Genomic DNA, 15,219 nt, shown 5'->3' with positions numbered 1-15,219 from the left:
TCTGGCTGCACGATTTCAGCCAGATATGTTTTACTCTGAAAAGCTGAAGTGTTTCAGAAAAAAGTCGCCGGGTAGACTAGTCCTGCTGCCTTGGAGTGATGGGTCTCTCCCTATACGTGCATGCAGGGAGAGACTTGTCACTTCAGGCCAGAGAACGGGGATAAGCTGCAAGGATCCAAGCTGCACAGGTAACTAGTCGGATATTTAAAGTATTTTTTGTGTGAAATACTACAGAGTCAAACATACTTGGCTGTGTTCATACAGCCAGTCGGCCACCGTTTTGTAAACCTCTGAAAAGAAGGACACAGCTGAACAAAGGCCAGACAGAGACCAGAGTAACTTTGCTGCCTCATTATAGTGAATGGATCCCTCGGGGGGGTCATCTCAAAACTTCATTCGGAGAATGAGATGAAAACCCCAAAGCAAGTGCTCAGCGTAGAGCGCAGGATAAATGTGATCCCAAACGTTATGTAAAATGTTTCCAATAAAAGCTTCAACTGAATCCACAAAAAAGCAAGTCCCACTCAGGTCTGTCAGCTGTCAATGGTAATATACTTCCATGTTACTGATAGCACAAAGGCTCTGGAAAAGCGAAATGTCTTCCCTAAAAGGAATCCAACGAATTCTGCGCTCCCAAATCCAAACAAATCAAAATGTCCCCCTCTCTGCTGAGCCCCATAGTGTGCCTAAACCCCATTTAGCATCCACATGTTTGTCAGTATTGTAGTGATGAGAGCTTGCCTAATTTACATGTCTCCAGAAGCAAAGACAACCATAAGAAAAAAAAAACCTAAAAAATAACTTTTAATAATTTAATGTAAAAAGGACTGAAACAATGCATAAACAAACAACAATGATACTCAGAATGGTAGGACACCAAAGTTAGGTAGTACACCGACAGGGAGGGAATACAGATTAATCCTATCTCACCATTGTGGTTTTGTTAATATTAAGATAAGGGTCTTTGTAGGGACATTAGGGACACCGACGTGGAGCGGGGGCGCCACGAAGTACAAATTAGGCTGGGCATAATATACGTGCACTACAACGTATTGGGCACTACAATGTACTGGGCACTACAACGTAATGGGCACTACAACGGCAGATTTGCAATTTTCACTCAGCAAAAAGAATTGCTGTTTGTTTCTGGAAAACACCCATGGACTTAAATGCTTTTTTGTATGTATTGGTCAAAAATCCCACAAACACACTACAAAATTTGGAAGAAAATCTTCCCCTTTTCTGTAAACTCTATTATGTTATATGTGTGTCACAGAAGAAGATTCCCTGCTTTAGGTCCCTTCTATAACCAAAGAGAGGCACTAACATAAAGCAGTTTACAATTTGTTGAATTCAGGCCATTAATTAATTCAGGCCATTTACTTGGGAAAGTAAAACTACATGCTTGGCCACATGCAGCTAAAGCCATGATCACCAAATTGCCAGGTTATCGTGAAATTAAAAAGGTATATTTTGGATCAGAGCACCCCTTTAAGCCTCCCTTGTCTTGCCCTGGTTCAGTTCCGTCTGCCCCATTTTTGTAGTGTACCAATCAATCACACGATTTATACCATTCAATGAGAATATATAGACTGTGAAGAAGTAAAGGCCTAAAATCAAATATTGCATCAATGGAAAATACTTTTCCCCATATATATATTGGAAAATATATAATATTTTCATATTTTGGCTACCCACAAACCATTGCCAGTACCCTGGAAGATGACACAATTCCTGTTAATTATTAATACCTGCAATATGCCAAATACATTTACTAGGATGAAGACATCATTGTGAACAAAAGCAGAAATATACAGTAGATTGTGTAACGTGATACCGAGATTACACTACTGAAACAATGATACTTCTCCTATTTCATGCAGAAATGAACATATTTGTTCTCACTAAACACAGTTGCCTCATTCAAGAGGAACTATATGTGAGCAATGAAAGGTGAGTGCTTAGCTCTTATACTTGTTGACTTAGTAATGCAATGAAATGACACTATAACGTATAAAGATGAAAAATACTTAATAGATGTATTTAATATTACTATAAAATAATCTTTCATGTCGTTTTTTGTTTTCCCATTGGCCTTAAGAAAAAAAATTGACAACCCTGACCCTTTGTGAATTTTGGGTTTATTTACTGAGAAGCAAGATGATGCCCCAATTTCAATAGCAGCACAATGCAAATAATGGAGGAATTCACCATTTGGTTACACTGTCACAGTGTCATCTTATCTAAAACCTGAATCTATGTATCTCATAGTCATCCCTTAACCCTTTTTTATTTTATAGGCAGCTTCACTTTTAAGTACACAATGTCAAATCTTAATTCAGTAATACAGCTACGATGTGACAACTTATTTATTTTTATGAAAACGTGATTTATTACAATTACTGGCATAAACTGAATGAATTAAGTGTTAGCACTGTGGATTTCAAGAATGGGTGGCACACTTGGTGCAGTTGAATTATTCAGGATAACATCTTTCTGTTAGATAATACCATTTTCCCTCAGATATAAGTTTAATCTGCAGGCTAATAGTGTTGTTCTGAAAGCCCAGCTATGGGGAGAAAATGAATTTTATTCCTTCCAGGAGCCGCCGGCTTTCAGTCATACAGGCTTGCCCACGTGGCAAGACTCACTGTTCATAGCCCTGTAAGTGGCAGCTATAAGCACGCCCCGCGACTTTGATTGACAGCATACTCTGCAGTGCATCAGCTCAATGCTGTGAGCAGTGATTGTATGTAGCCGAGCCCACACGCCTGTATGACTGAAAGTTGGCAGCTGCCAGGAGAAATAAAGTTAATTTTCTTCCGGGAGGTGCGCCAGGCACCTTTTTAACACTATTTATCTGCAGATAAAGGGTTATTCTGCAGGTAAATAGCATTATCTGAATTGACAGATTCCCTTTAAGTTTGTTGGAATATTCTACCCTACAAGCAACAGAGGTTTTAAGGAGCTATAATACACCTATGTGGGCACTGATTGAAATTAATTAGGAAATGAAGTCAAGTGCCATTTTCATCAAGTCATGAGATAGATCTGATTCTATATGAAACGCGTTGGAGGTTTTTACAAATCTGATGTTTTTCTGAGTGTAATAATAAAGCTGAGAAACTTTTTTTTTTTTTTTACTGAAATGGTCTGAATGCTGGATGAATTGTCTTCTATATCTTCAGGCTGACATGGCTCTAAGTCCGGGGATCCAGGCACCAACCAATGAGGCAGTACTCATATTTTAAGTGCTGATGAGCTGAACTTAAAATGTATATTTGTAGGTTCTTGTTTGATCGGTCCATTGCAAATGTTAGTGTCCCATCCCCTGATGACGCCACTAGTGCGATGAAACATGTTGGGGGGACATGTGCTGACATTTATTTTTCCCATTCAGCTCTAGTGATGACACCCCACGGTACCATCAGAATGTCATAGATTTTAGTCTATTTATCATTTTGGCTGATTAGGGATAATATTTTAATACCCTCTACATTCACATTTTAATATAAAGACTAAAAGTTTAATTTTATAGCCTGTTTAGAGAGGGATAATTATATGGGTTTTCCCATTTGGTTCATTATTTGTATATACATTCCTCCAAGGCTATCCTTTTCCTCTTTGGTTGTGATATTTGTTCATTGCAAATAGCAGATAATTTGTAAATTTTACCAATAAACCTAATTTGCAATGGGGGTAGAATCATTTTAATTGCATCCATTTGTATAAATGCAGTAGTAACTTTATACTGTGGGACTCTGTGAGCAAGGATTCATACACTGCTCACCAACATATTCCATACATTTCTAATTAATTTTTAAGAAAAAATTATTTTAATATGCTTCAGGAAATGCCATATATTACTTCTTTGAGGGTAGAATATGTTGTTGGATGTAAGATGCATATGGAGTGCCTAAAGATCTATAATATGGACCTGTAGGGCCTCCATGTGACAAAATACGGGGTTATTCATTTGTAAAGTTATGTGAATACCACTACAAAGTGAGCGCAACATGAATAAAAGGTGAAAAATGAGTGTGGAAAAGTGAATGGATTCCCCTTTATAAAAGTAATCATCTTTCTGCACAATGGCCTCTTATCATCAACAGCATTATTTAAAGCCTTTTCTGAGGCTTCCTCTTTTGCAGGTCCCTATTAGGGACTACTCCTTAGCAGGGGACTTCTGCCTGGCATGTGGCTTAGTCACACACTGTCTCACTTCCTGGTAACAGCTCCTTACAAAATCTTCCTAGTATCTGAGACATCTAATGATGAAAGATAATATTACAGTATCAATCTATATCCAGTATGTTTAATTGTATAGGACTGCAATAAACAGACGTACAGCACAGACCAAAAGTTTGGACACACTTTCTCATTTGAAGATTTTTCCGTATTTTCATGACTATGAAAATTGTTCACTCACACTGAATGCATCAAAAGTATGAATTAACACACGTGGAATTATATACTTAACAAAAAAGTGTGAAACAACTGAAAATATGTCTTATATTCTAGGTTCTTCAAAGTAGCCACCTTTTGCTTTGATGACTGCTTTGCACACTCTTGGCATTCTCTTGATGAGCTTCAAGAGGTAGTCACCGGAAATGGTTTTCACTTCACAGGTGTGCCCTGTCAGGTTTAATAAGTGGGATTTCTTGCCTTATAAATGGGGTTGGGACCATCAGTTGTGTTGTGCAGAAGTCAGGTGGATACACAGCAGATAGTCCTACTGAATAGACTGTTAGCTGCTTTTTTCTTGCCATAATACAAACTCTAAGTAAAGAAAAACGAGTGGCCGTCATTACTTTAAGAAATGAAGGTCAGTCAGTCTGAAAAATTTGGAAAACTTTGAAAGTGTCCCCAAGTGCAGTTGCAAAAACCATCAAGTGCTACAAATAAACTGGCTCACATGAGGAATGCCCCAGGAAAGGAAGACCAAGAGTCACTTCTGCTTCTGAGGATAAGTTTATCCGAGTCACCAGCCTCAGAAATCGCAGGTTAACAGCAGCTCAGATTAGAGACCAGGTCAATGCCACACACAGTTCTAGCAGCAGACACATCTCTACAACAACTGTTAAGAGGAGACTTTGTGCAGCAGGCCTTCATGGTAAAATAGCTGCTAGGAAACCACTGCTAAGGACAGGCAACAAGCAGAAAAGACTTGTTTGGGCTAAAGAACACAAGGAATGGACATTAGACCAGTGGAAATCTGTGCTTTGGTCTGATGAGTCCAAATTTGAGATCTTTGGTTCCAACCACCGTGTCTTTGTGCAACGCAAAAAAGGTGAACGGATGGACTCTACATGCCTGGTTCCCAATGTGAAGCATGGAGGAGGAGGTGTGATGTTGTGGGGGTGCTTTGCTGGTGACACTGTTGGGGATTTATTCAAAATTGAAGGCATACTGAACCAGCATAGCTACCACAGCATCTTGCAGCAGCATGCTATTCCATCCGGTTTGCGTTTAGTTGGACCATCATTTATTTTTCAACAGGACAATGACCCCAAACACACCTCCAGCCTGTGTAAGGGCTATTTGACCAAGAGAGAGAGTGATGGGGTGCTACGCCAGATGACCTGGCCTCCAAAGTCACCAGACCTGAACCCAATCGAGATGGTTTGGGGTGAGCTGGACCGCAGAGTGAAGGCAAAAGGGCCAACAAGTGCTAAGCATCTCTGGGAACTCCTTCAAGATTGTTGGAAGACCATTTCCGGTGACTACCTCTTGAAGCTCATCAAGGGAATGCCAAGAGTGTGCAAAGCAGTCATTAAAGCAAAAGGTGGCTACTTTGAAGAACCTAGAATATAAGACATATTTTCAGTTGTTTCACACTTTTTTGTTAAGTATATAATTCCACATGTGTTAATTCATTGTTTTGATGCTATCAGTGTGAATATACAATTTTCATAGTCAAGAAAATACAGAAAAATCTTAAAATGAGAAGGTGTGTCCAAACTTTTGGTCTGTACTGTATATTGTCAAAAAAGTCACACTAAGATTTACCCACGACACACTCCCTCATGGTTTAATCAGTGTAGCACTCGGTACTCCACTTCTGTCTAGTGCTGGGATGTCAAACTCACATACACAAAGGGCTAAAATTAAAAGCTTGGACAAAGTTGTGGGCCGACCTTGATATTTATTTAAAAAATGTCTACAATTGAGGAAGTTTTTCCTTATCAAATATAATGATGAAACTTCTTATGTGGAAGCAAACTTAAAGGGCTTCTCCCAAGAACAAAGTACATTTTAATTAATAGATCTTAGAATAAAATTAGCACATAATCATAAATGGGGCATACTGGAATAATATAATATGTTATGTAAGGGCAGTAAAAAGCATGTGGCCCTATGGACTAATTTAAATATGTACTAAAGGATACAAAACCCTCACATTAATAAATAATACAGATAATAAAGTATGATACCAACAAAAGCACCCCTAAAAACAGTATGATACCCCCACAGTGAATTCCTTCACAGTACCCTTCACACGCATGATATGATGACTATACTATATACAGTGCCTACAAGTAGTATTCAACCCCCTGCAGATTTAGCTGGTTGACACATGCGGAATTAACTTGGCATTGTGACATTTGTACTGTAGATCAGCCTGGAAGTGGGAAATGCACTGCAGCAAATTTTGTTTTTGTTTTTTTGTTTTGTTTTTTTTTAAAAACGTTAAAAGTTAATTCAGAGTGTCATTTATTATTCAACCCCTCAAACCACAAGAATTCTGTTTGGTCCCCCTAAAGTATTAAGAAGTAGTTCAGGCACCAAGAATAATGAGCTTCACATGTGTGGATTAAAGATCTCTTTTGCCAGCCTTTTCTGACTATTTAAGACCCTCCCCAAACTTGTGAACAGCACTCAGACATGGTCAACATGGGAAAGACAAAGGAGCATTCCAAGGCCATCAGAGCCAAGATCGTGGAGGGTCACAAGGCTGGCAAGGGGTACAAAACCCTTTCCAAGGAGTTGGGCCTACCTGTCTCCACCGTTGGGAGCATCATCCGTAAGTGGAAGGCTTATGGAACTACTGTTAGCCTTCCACGGCCTGGACAGCCTTTGAAAGTGTCCTCCCGTCCGAGGCCAGGCTTGTCCGAAGAGTCAAGGCTAACCCAAGGACAACAAGGAAGGAGCTCCGGGAAGATCTCATGGCAGTGGGGACATTGGTTTCAGTCAATACCATAAGTAACGTACTCCACCGCAATGGTCTCCGTTCCAGACGAGCCTGTATGGTACCTTTACTTTCAAAGCGTCATGTCAAGGCTCGTCTACAGTTTGCTCATGATCACTTGGAGGACTCTGAGACAGACTGGTTCAAGGTTCTATGGTATTATGAGACCAAGATCGAGATCTTTGGTGCCAACCACACACATGACGTTTGGAGACTGGATGGCACTGCATACGACCCCAAGAATACCATCCCTACAGTCAAGCATGGTGGTGGCAGCATCATGCTGTGGGGCTGTTTCTCTGCCAAGGGGCCTGGCCATCTGGTCCGCATCCATGGGAAGATGGATAGCACGGCCTACCTGGAGATTTTGGCCAAGAACCTCCGCTCCTCCATCAAGGATCTTAAGATGGGTCGTAATTTCATCTTCCAACAAGACAACGACCCAAAGCACACAGCCAAGAAAACCAAGGCCTGGTTCAAGAGGGAAAAAGTCAAGGTGTTGGAGTGGCCTAGTCAGTCTCCTGACCTTAACCCAATTGAAAATTTGTGGAAGGAGCTCAAGAATAAAGTCCACATGAGACACCCAAAGAACCTAGATAACTTGGAGAAGATCTGCATGGAGGAGTGGGCCAAGATAACTCCACAGACCTGTGCCGGCCTGATCAGGTCTTATAAAAGACGATTATTAGCTGTAATTGCAAACAAGGGTTATTCCACAAAATATTAAACATAGGGGTTGTATAATAATTGACCCACACTTTTATGTTTAAAATTTAATAAAATTCAACTGAGCAACATAACTTTTTGGTTTGTAAGATTTATGCTTCTGTTCATAAAACCTACTCTCGTTTGCAGTTTGAAGGCTCTAACTTATTTGCATCTTATCAAACCAGCTAAATCTGCAGGGGGTTGAATACTACTTGTAGGCACTGTATCCCCAGCAAAGTATGGTGACCCATCACAGTATGATGCCCCAACTGTGATCCTTACACAGACCTCGACACATTATAATAGGACCCACATAGTTCTCCATACAGAATAATGGGCCCCACATAGTCCTCCATACAGAATAATGGGTCCACATAGTCCTCCATACAGAATAATGGGCCCCACATAGTCCTCCATACAGAATAATGGGCCCCACATAGTCCTCCATACAGAATAATGGGTCCACATAGTCCTCCATACAGAATAATGGGCCCCATATAGTCCGCCATACAGAATAATGAGCCCCACATAGTCCTCAATACGGAATAATGAGCCCCACATAGTCCTCCATACAGAATAATGAGCCCCACATAGTCATCCATACGGAATGAGCCCCACATAGTCCTCCATACGGAATAATGAGCCTCACATAGTCCTCCATACAGAATAATGGGCCCCACATAGTCCTCCATGCAGAATAATGGGCCCCACATAGTCCTCCATACAGAATAATGGACCCCACATCGTTCTCCACACAGAATAATGGACTCTACGTAGTCCTCCATACAGAAAAATGGACCCCACATCATCCTCCATACAGAATAATGGCCCCACATAGTTCTCCATACGGAATAACGAGCCCCACATAGTCCTCAATGCAGAATAATGGGCCCCACACAGTCCTCCATATATTTTAATAGGCCACACATAGTCCTTCATACAGTATAATGCTCCCCACAGAGACCTTCATAAAGTATAATGGGCATCACATAGTCCTCCATACAGAATAATAGCCCCATAGTCCCATAGTTGCAGGCCAAATATAATCACCCTGAGGGCCAGAGTTTGACATGTGTGGTTTAGAGGCATCGTCTAGGGTCGATGTCTCTAAACCTTTCGATCCTTTCGTAACCCGTGAAACATCAGTAGTTGCTTACTCCATGATGTTATCAATTCTTCACTTTGACTTCCTGGAAAAAGACTGACCATAAGAACTTGACAGGGTTCCAGCGCCATACAATAAAGTGGAAGAGGTTTTATTTAGCAATCCAGGACCTCCTTAAAATGTTCAAAAAGTTTTTTTTATAGTCACCACTCCCGCGTTTTTTTTTATTTCACTGTGGGAGTGGTGCTTAAAATCCAAGTCTCCTTCCCCCTGTCTGATACTCACCTTCCGGCGTTTTCATCTTTGTCATTTTCGCCACCGCTAAGGTCTGTCTCCTGACTTTTTAACTTGCCGGCTGCTCCAGTGTTTCTTGAAGAGCGCCGGAGATCACTAATCAATGTAAATCTATTAGAGCCTCGTTCTGGCCTCGTTCTGGCTCTCATAGACTTGCATTGTGAGCTTGTGACATAGCTTCTGCGTCCGGCCACTTACAAGATGGCACCCTGGGACCAGAGTAGAGCTAAGAAATGGAGAAGATGTCAGAGTATATGACTGGGGCAGGAGCTTTGTTTAAAGCACCGCTCCAGCAGTAAAAAAAAAATGCTGGAGTGGTGCTTTATATATCCAATAAAATCGACATACAGACATATATTTAAGCAGGGTAGGCTTAACCTACGCGTTTTAGAACTTTAATGCTTCTTAATCAACTCCTGAAACCTCTTCATACACATACACTGACGGTGACGTAAAGTTACATCAGGGTGCACTAAAAAGGTTGTCCGATCAGAATGCCATGATTACGAGCAAGTAAACGCGTAGGTTTATCCTAACCCACTTAAATGTCTGTCCGTATGTCAATTTTATTGGAAATGTAATCAATATTTTTTTTTAACTTTTTGAACATTTTAAGGAGGTTTTTGATTGCGATGTTAAAACCTATCTCATTTTATTGCATGTCGTCTGTCATGGGGTTAGCGTGACAGTTTGGAGCCAGAAGACCTCAGCGTCTAAATGGATCCTATTCCAGCTCCGAGAAGAAGCACTTCTCCGTCATTTTAAGCGTGTGTTTATTTCTTCCGGCAGAACAGGGGTTAAGCGGCCATGTTGGAATTCCCTGTGCTCACAGCTGAGCTCGGTTAGCCACTCCTTTTTCCTTTATAATCTGGGCTCTGATACAAATCTTTGTCAGAGCTAGCTTTTGCTGCATGGCTAATGGAGGGAGAGGAATACTTATGAGAAGGAGTGTTGAAGGAATTATTTGTGACTGTAGTCTGGTTTGTACACGTGGTAATTCCTTATCTTTCTCCATTTTTGGTTTATTCCCCTACCTTCACACCCTGATGCTTTCCTCTGTCATATGTGAGTGAATATTTTGTGTGCCTGGAGTTTTCTGTTTACCCCTGTCTGTGTAACCCTGTTTGTCGGGTTGGTGTACTATGGTGCACAGTAGCGCCCCCTTCTCTGGGTGGGAGGCGTGAACAGACGGAAGGCTTACTCAGGAGTTAGGGCGAGGGTGAAGGCACCGGCATCCTCACCTTCAGAGGTATCCCGGGGAATAGGACAAGCTAGGGCGCCCCTAGTGTTAGCGACAGGGTAGGAGCCCCTGGTCCCTGGTCACCCGACAGCTGTGCCATGACATTAGCTTTGACTGCAACAGTTTCTTCTGATTTATGATGGATTTACGCACGGTGATTTTGCAGTCCCTAATACAGCGGGTGTGGGAGTTTCGTCTCTCAGTCAAACTGTAGTGGAGCCCAAGGTTGCGTTGCCTGACAGGTTTTCTGGGGGGGCGGGAAAAGTTTGTGGTCTTCAGAGAGGCCTGTAAACTGTACTCAGGCTACATCCGGTTTCCTCAGGCACAGAGGAGCAACGCATGGGGATAGGAATCTCTCTCCTTCAGGGGGATCCCCAAGCATGGGCGTTTTCTCTCCCATCTGACTCACAATCGCTTCAGACTGTGGAAGGTATTTTTGGGGCTCTGGGCCTTACATATGATGACCCCGATTGCGTTTCTTTAGCCGAGGTCACATTGCGCCAACTTCGGCAGGGAGACTTGCCCGCGGAGGAATATTGCTCAGAGTTCAGGAGGTGGGCCACGGATACCAAGTGGAATGACCTCGCACTACATAGTCTGTTCTGTGAGGGGCTTACATTAAGGGTGAAGGACATCTTGGCCCTGTATGAGACTACTAACTCCCTGGAGACCGCCATGTTTCTTGCTTTTCGAGTTGATCGCCTTCTTCACCAGAGACGTAGGGAGTCGGCCCCGTGTGTGGGGGGGTTCAGGGTTCAGTGAGGTTGACGTGGAGTCACTTGAGGAACCCATGCAGGTGGGTGCGACATCTTCCTCCGGGAAATTGCCGGTAGTCCGGCGTAAGGGGGGAAGTGTGTTTCTTTTGTGGAAAAAAGGGCCATTTCTTGGGTACGTGTCCTTCTCGCCCTCATAGTAAGCAACATCCGGAAAACTAGATGGCTCGGGTTGCGGAGAGGTTAGCAACCCGGGTGTACTTATCACCTTTGTAGGTAGGACACAGTTTTTCCTGCCAGCCATAGTTCATGTGGGGGGAGTTAAGGTGGAGGTGTTGGCCTTTCTGGACAGTCGGCAGGGTTTAATTTGATCGACTCCAGGTTCGTCCAGACCCAAGGCCTCAGTCAATATACCCTGTCGAGACCTATAACCATAATAGCCATCGAATCTGCCCCCTTGAGACAGGGGCACTTTACTCACGTCGTCCATGATTTGCGGCTTCAGGTGGGGGCCATACACACCGAGGTGTTAGACTGTTATGTGCTAGAGGGTCTGCCCTCACCCGTGGTACTGGGTCTCCCTTGGCTCGCTCTGCACAATCCAGTGGTAGATTGGCAGACTCAGGAGGTAGTAAAATGGAATGGGTATTGCCAAGGACACTGCTTGGGAACCCAGTTGGCTAGGGTGGATACCCGGTCTGTTCCTAGTTACCTGTCTGATTTTGGGGATGTTTTCTCAGAGCAGGGGTGCAAAGAACTTCCTCCCCATTGTAGCTATGATTGCGCCATAAATCTCTTGCCTGGGGCCAAGCTGCCCAAGAGCAGACTCTACAATATATCTGGTCCGGAGAGACAGGCCATGAAGGATGACATCACGGAAAGCCTGGCTAAGGGTCATATCAGATCTTCCTCTTCCCCCGCTGCCGCTGGGTTTTTCTTTGTTAAAAAGAAAAGATGGGGGGGTTACACCCTTGCCTGGATTTCCGTGAGCTTAATGCGATCACTGTCCGTGATCCATTTTCTCTTCCGCTCATTCCAGACCTCGTTAACTAAATTGTCAAGGCTAAATGGTTCTCTAAGATGGACCTGAGGGGGTCATGTAATCTCATACGCATTAAAGAGGGAGATGAGTGGAAGACCGCGTTCAATACGCCTGAAGGACACTATAAGAACCTTTTGGATTGACGAACGCGCCCGCAGTCTTTCAACACTTTATAAATGACATCTTTAGCTATCTGATAGGCAGGTTTGTGGTGATCTACCTGGATGACATACTAATTTGTTCTCCTGACTTTATGAGTTACACCAGGTACATGTCAGGCAGGTATTACATATTCTTCGAGACAATAAATTATATGTAAAACCTGAGAAGTGTATGTTCTCAGTTGAGGAGATCCGATTCCTAGGATACGTGTTGTCTTCCACCGGTTTTCGCATGGATCCAGCGAAAGTCCGGGCGGTATTGGATTGGGATCGTCCGGAGAATTTAAAGGCGTTACAAAGGTTTTTAGGTTTCGCCAACAACTACCGCAAGTTCATAAAGAGTTTTTCAGTAGTAGCCAAACCGCTTACAGATATGACCAGGAAGGGGACAGACTTCTCCAGGTGGTACAATCCTGCCAGGGAGGCATTTGATACGTTGAAAAAGTGTTTTTCTTCTGCGCCGATTCTTATACAGACTGATGTCTCTCAGCCTTTTATCGTTGAGGTCGATGAGTCTGAGGTGGGAGTGGGGGCTGTGTTGTCGCAGTGGGCGTCTCCTGGTAACTGGCAACCATGTGCTTATTTCTCTAAAACACTGTCACCTGCCTGAGAAAAATTATGACATTGGTAACAGGGAACTCTTAGCTATCAAATGGGCTTTTGTGAAGTGGTGTCATTTTTTGGAGGGGGCGGTCCACCCTGTGATGGTAGTCATGGATCATAAGAATCTGGTATACCTGAAATCGGCGAAACATCTAACACCTCATCAGGCTAGATGGGCATTGTTTTTTTACCAGGTTTAACTTCTTTGTCACATATAGGTCGGGGAACAAAAACATTAACATTAAGGCAGATGCCTTATCCCGTTGCTTTCCTGGGGTAGGAGATAAGTCTGAACCGGTACCTATTCTTCAAAAGGGGGTGGTTATGGCATCTATATGCTCTGATCTGGAAAGAGAGGTTGCTAACGCTAAGAGGGACACCCCAGCAGCCTGACTACTTAGTAAACTGTTTGTTCCTGTAAATCTCCGTCTTAGAGTTCTCAGCGAACATCACGATTCGGTGTTGGCCGGACATCCTGGTAATAAAGCCACTGTGGATTTGCTTACTCTTCATTTTTGTTAGCTAGGTGCTCATAAGGATGTCTGAGAGTATGTAGCCATCTGCAGTGTCTGTGCGCATTCTAAAACCCCTCATACTCATCCGTCGAGGGCTCTCCAACCCTTGGAGATTCCCAGTAAACCTTGGACTCACTTATCGGTCGATTTTATCACAGATCTTCCAGTGTCGGTGGAGAATACTGTAATCCTTGTAGTGGTTGATAGATTCAGTAAAATGTCTAATTTTGTCGCATTACCAGTTTTACCGAATGCCAAAACCTTGGCGCAAGTTTTTATCAGGGAAATAACTAAGCTACATGGGACCCCGACCGACATTGTTTCTGATCACGGGGTGCAGTTTGTCTCCAAGTTTTGGAGGGCATTTTGCACCCGTTTGGGGATCCATTTATCATTTTGTTCTGCGTTTCACCCGCAGTGCAATGGTCAGATAGAGTGGGTTAACCAGAATCTGGAGACGTACCTCAGGTGTTTTGTATCTGAAAGTCAGGAGGACTGGGTTACTTATTTGCCATCAGCCGAATTCGCTGTAAATAATTGTTGTCAGGAATCAACTGTTAAGTCCCCGTTTTTCGGGGCATATGGGTTTCATCCTCAGTTTAGTTCTTTTATTGGTAATCGCCCTTCTGGATTACAGGAGGAGGTTCGGCTTTCATCTCCTATTTTTACCATTTGGCTGGGGGTTACTAATAATTTGAGGAAGATGGGATACAAGTATAAGAGTGTGGCTGATCGGAGACGTTTGGTGGGTCCGGACCTGTGCGTGGGTGACTTGGTGTGGCTGTCCCCTAGGAACATTAAGTTGAAAGTTCCGTCATGGAAACTGGGTCCCAGGTTTATCAGTCCTTATAAAATCATAGCCGTTGTCAATCCCGTAGCGTTTCGCCTTGCTCTACCACCTACCTTTAGGATCCATAATGTTTTTCATCGTTCTCTCCTCAAAAAATATGTTGCATCTTCTGTACCATCACTTGTCATTGTCAACATTGTCTGAGGTTCATGCAGCCAGACTGGTCTGGGCTTTTCATACAGCTCACCCTGATAGGCCTGGTCCTGAGGTCCCGGAGGTCCCTCGTAGAAGAGGAGGTACTGTCACGAGGTTACCACGACAGTTTGGAGCTAGTTGACCTCAGCGTCGGATGTCTCCTACTCCAGCTCCGAGAAGAAGCACTGTGTTTATTTCTTCCGGTAGAACAGGGGTTAAGCAGCCATGTTGGAAATCCCTGTGCTCACAGCTGAGCTCGGTTAGCCATTCCTTTTTCCTTTATAATCTGGGCTCCGATACAAATCCTTGTCAGAGCTATCTTTTGCTGCATGTCTAATGGAGGGAGAGGAGTTCTTATGAGAAGGAGTGTTAAAGGAATTATTTCTGACTGTAGTCTGGTTTGTACGCGTGTTAATTCCTTATTCTTCTCCATTTTTGGTTTAGTCCCCTACCTTCACACCCCGGCGCTTTCATCTGTTATATGTGAGTGAATATTTCATGTGCCTGGAGTTTTCTGTTTACCCTTGTCTGTGTAACCCTGTTTGTCGGCTTGGTGTACTACGGTGCACACTAGTGCCCCCTTTTCTGGGTGGGGGGGAGTGAACAGACAGAAGGGAAGGCTTACTCAGGAGTTAGGGCGAGGGTGGAGGCCCTGGCATCCTCA

General features: G+C 43.2%; 1 protein-coding gene across 2 annotated transcripts in view; it reads left to right on the top strand.

The window, feature by feature from the left end:
- Positions 1-1,881: 1,881 nt before the first annotated feature.
- LOC141258006 (uncharacterized) overlaps positions 1,882-15,219 on the top strand; it is a 104,634-nt gene continuing 91,296 nt past the window's right edge. The window contains exon 1 of one of the 2 annotated variants that reach the window (XM_073672996.1): positions 1,882-1,953. The gene's annotated coding sequence lies outside the window, so the exon portion shown is untranslated. The remainder of the gene's footprint in view (positions 1,954-15,219) is intronic. The other variant, XM_073672997.1, reaches the window with a different exon arrangement.

This window comes from Phyllobates terribilis, unplaced genomic scaffold (genome assembly GCF_046119375.1).
Source record: "Phyllobates terribilis strain yellow unplaced genomic scaffold, ASM4611937v1 Scaffold_3__8_contigs__length_932513732, whole genome shotgun sequence".
NCBI classification, from domain to species: Eukaryota; Metazoa; Chordata; class Amphibia; order Anura; family Dendrobatidae; genus Phyllobates; species Phyllobates terribilis.
This window is presented reverse-complemented; position numbering and strand designations above follow the sequence as displayed.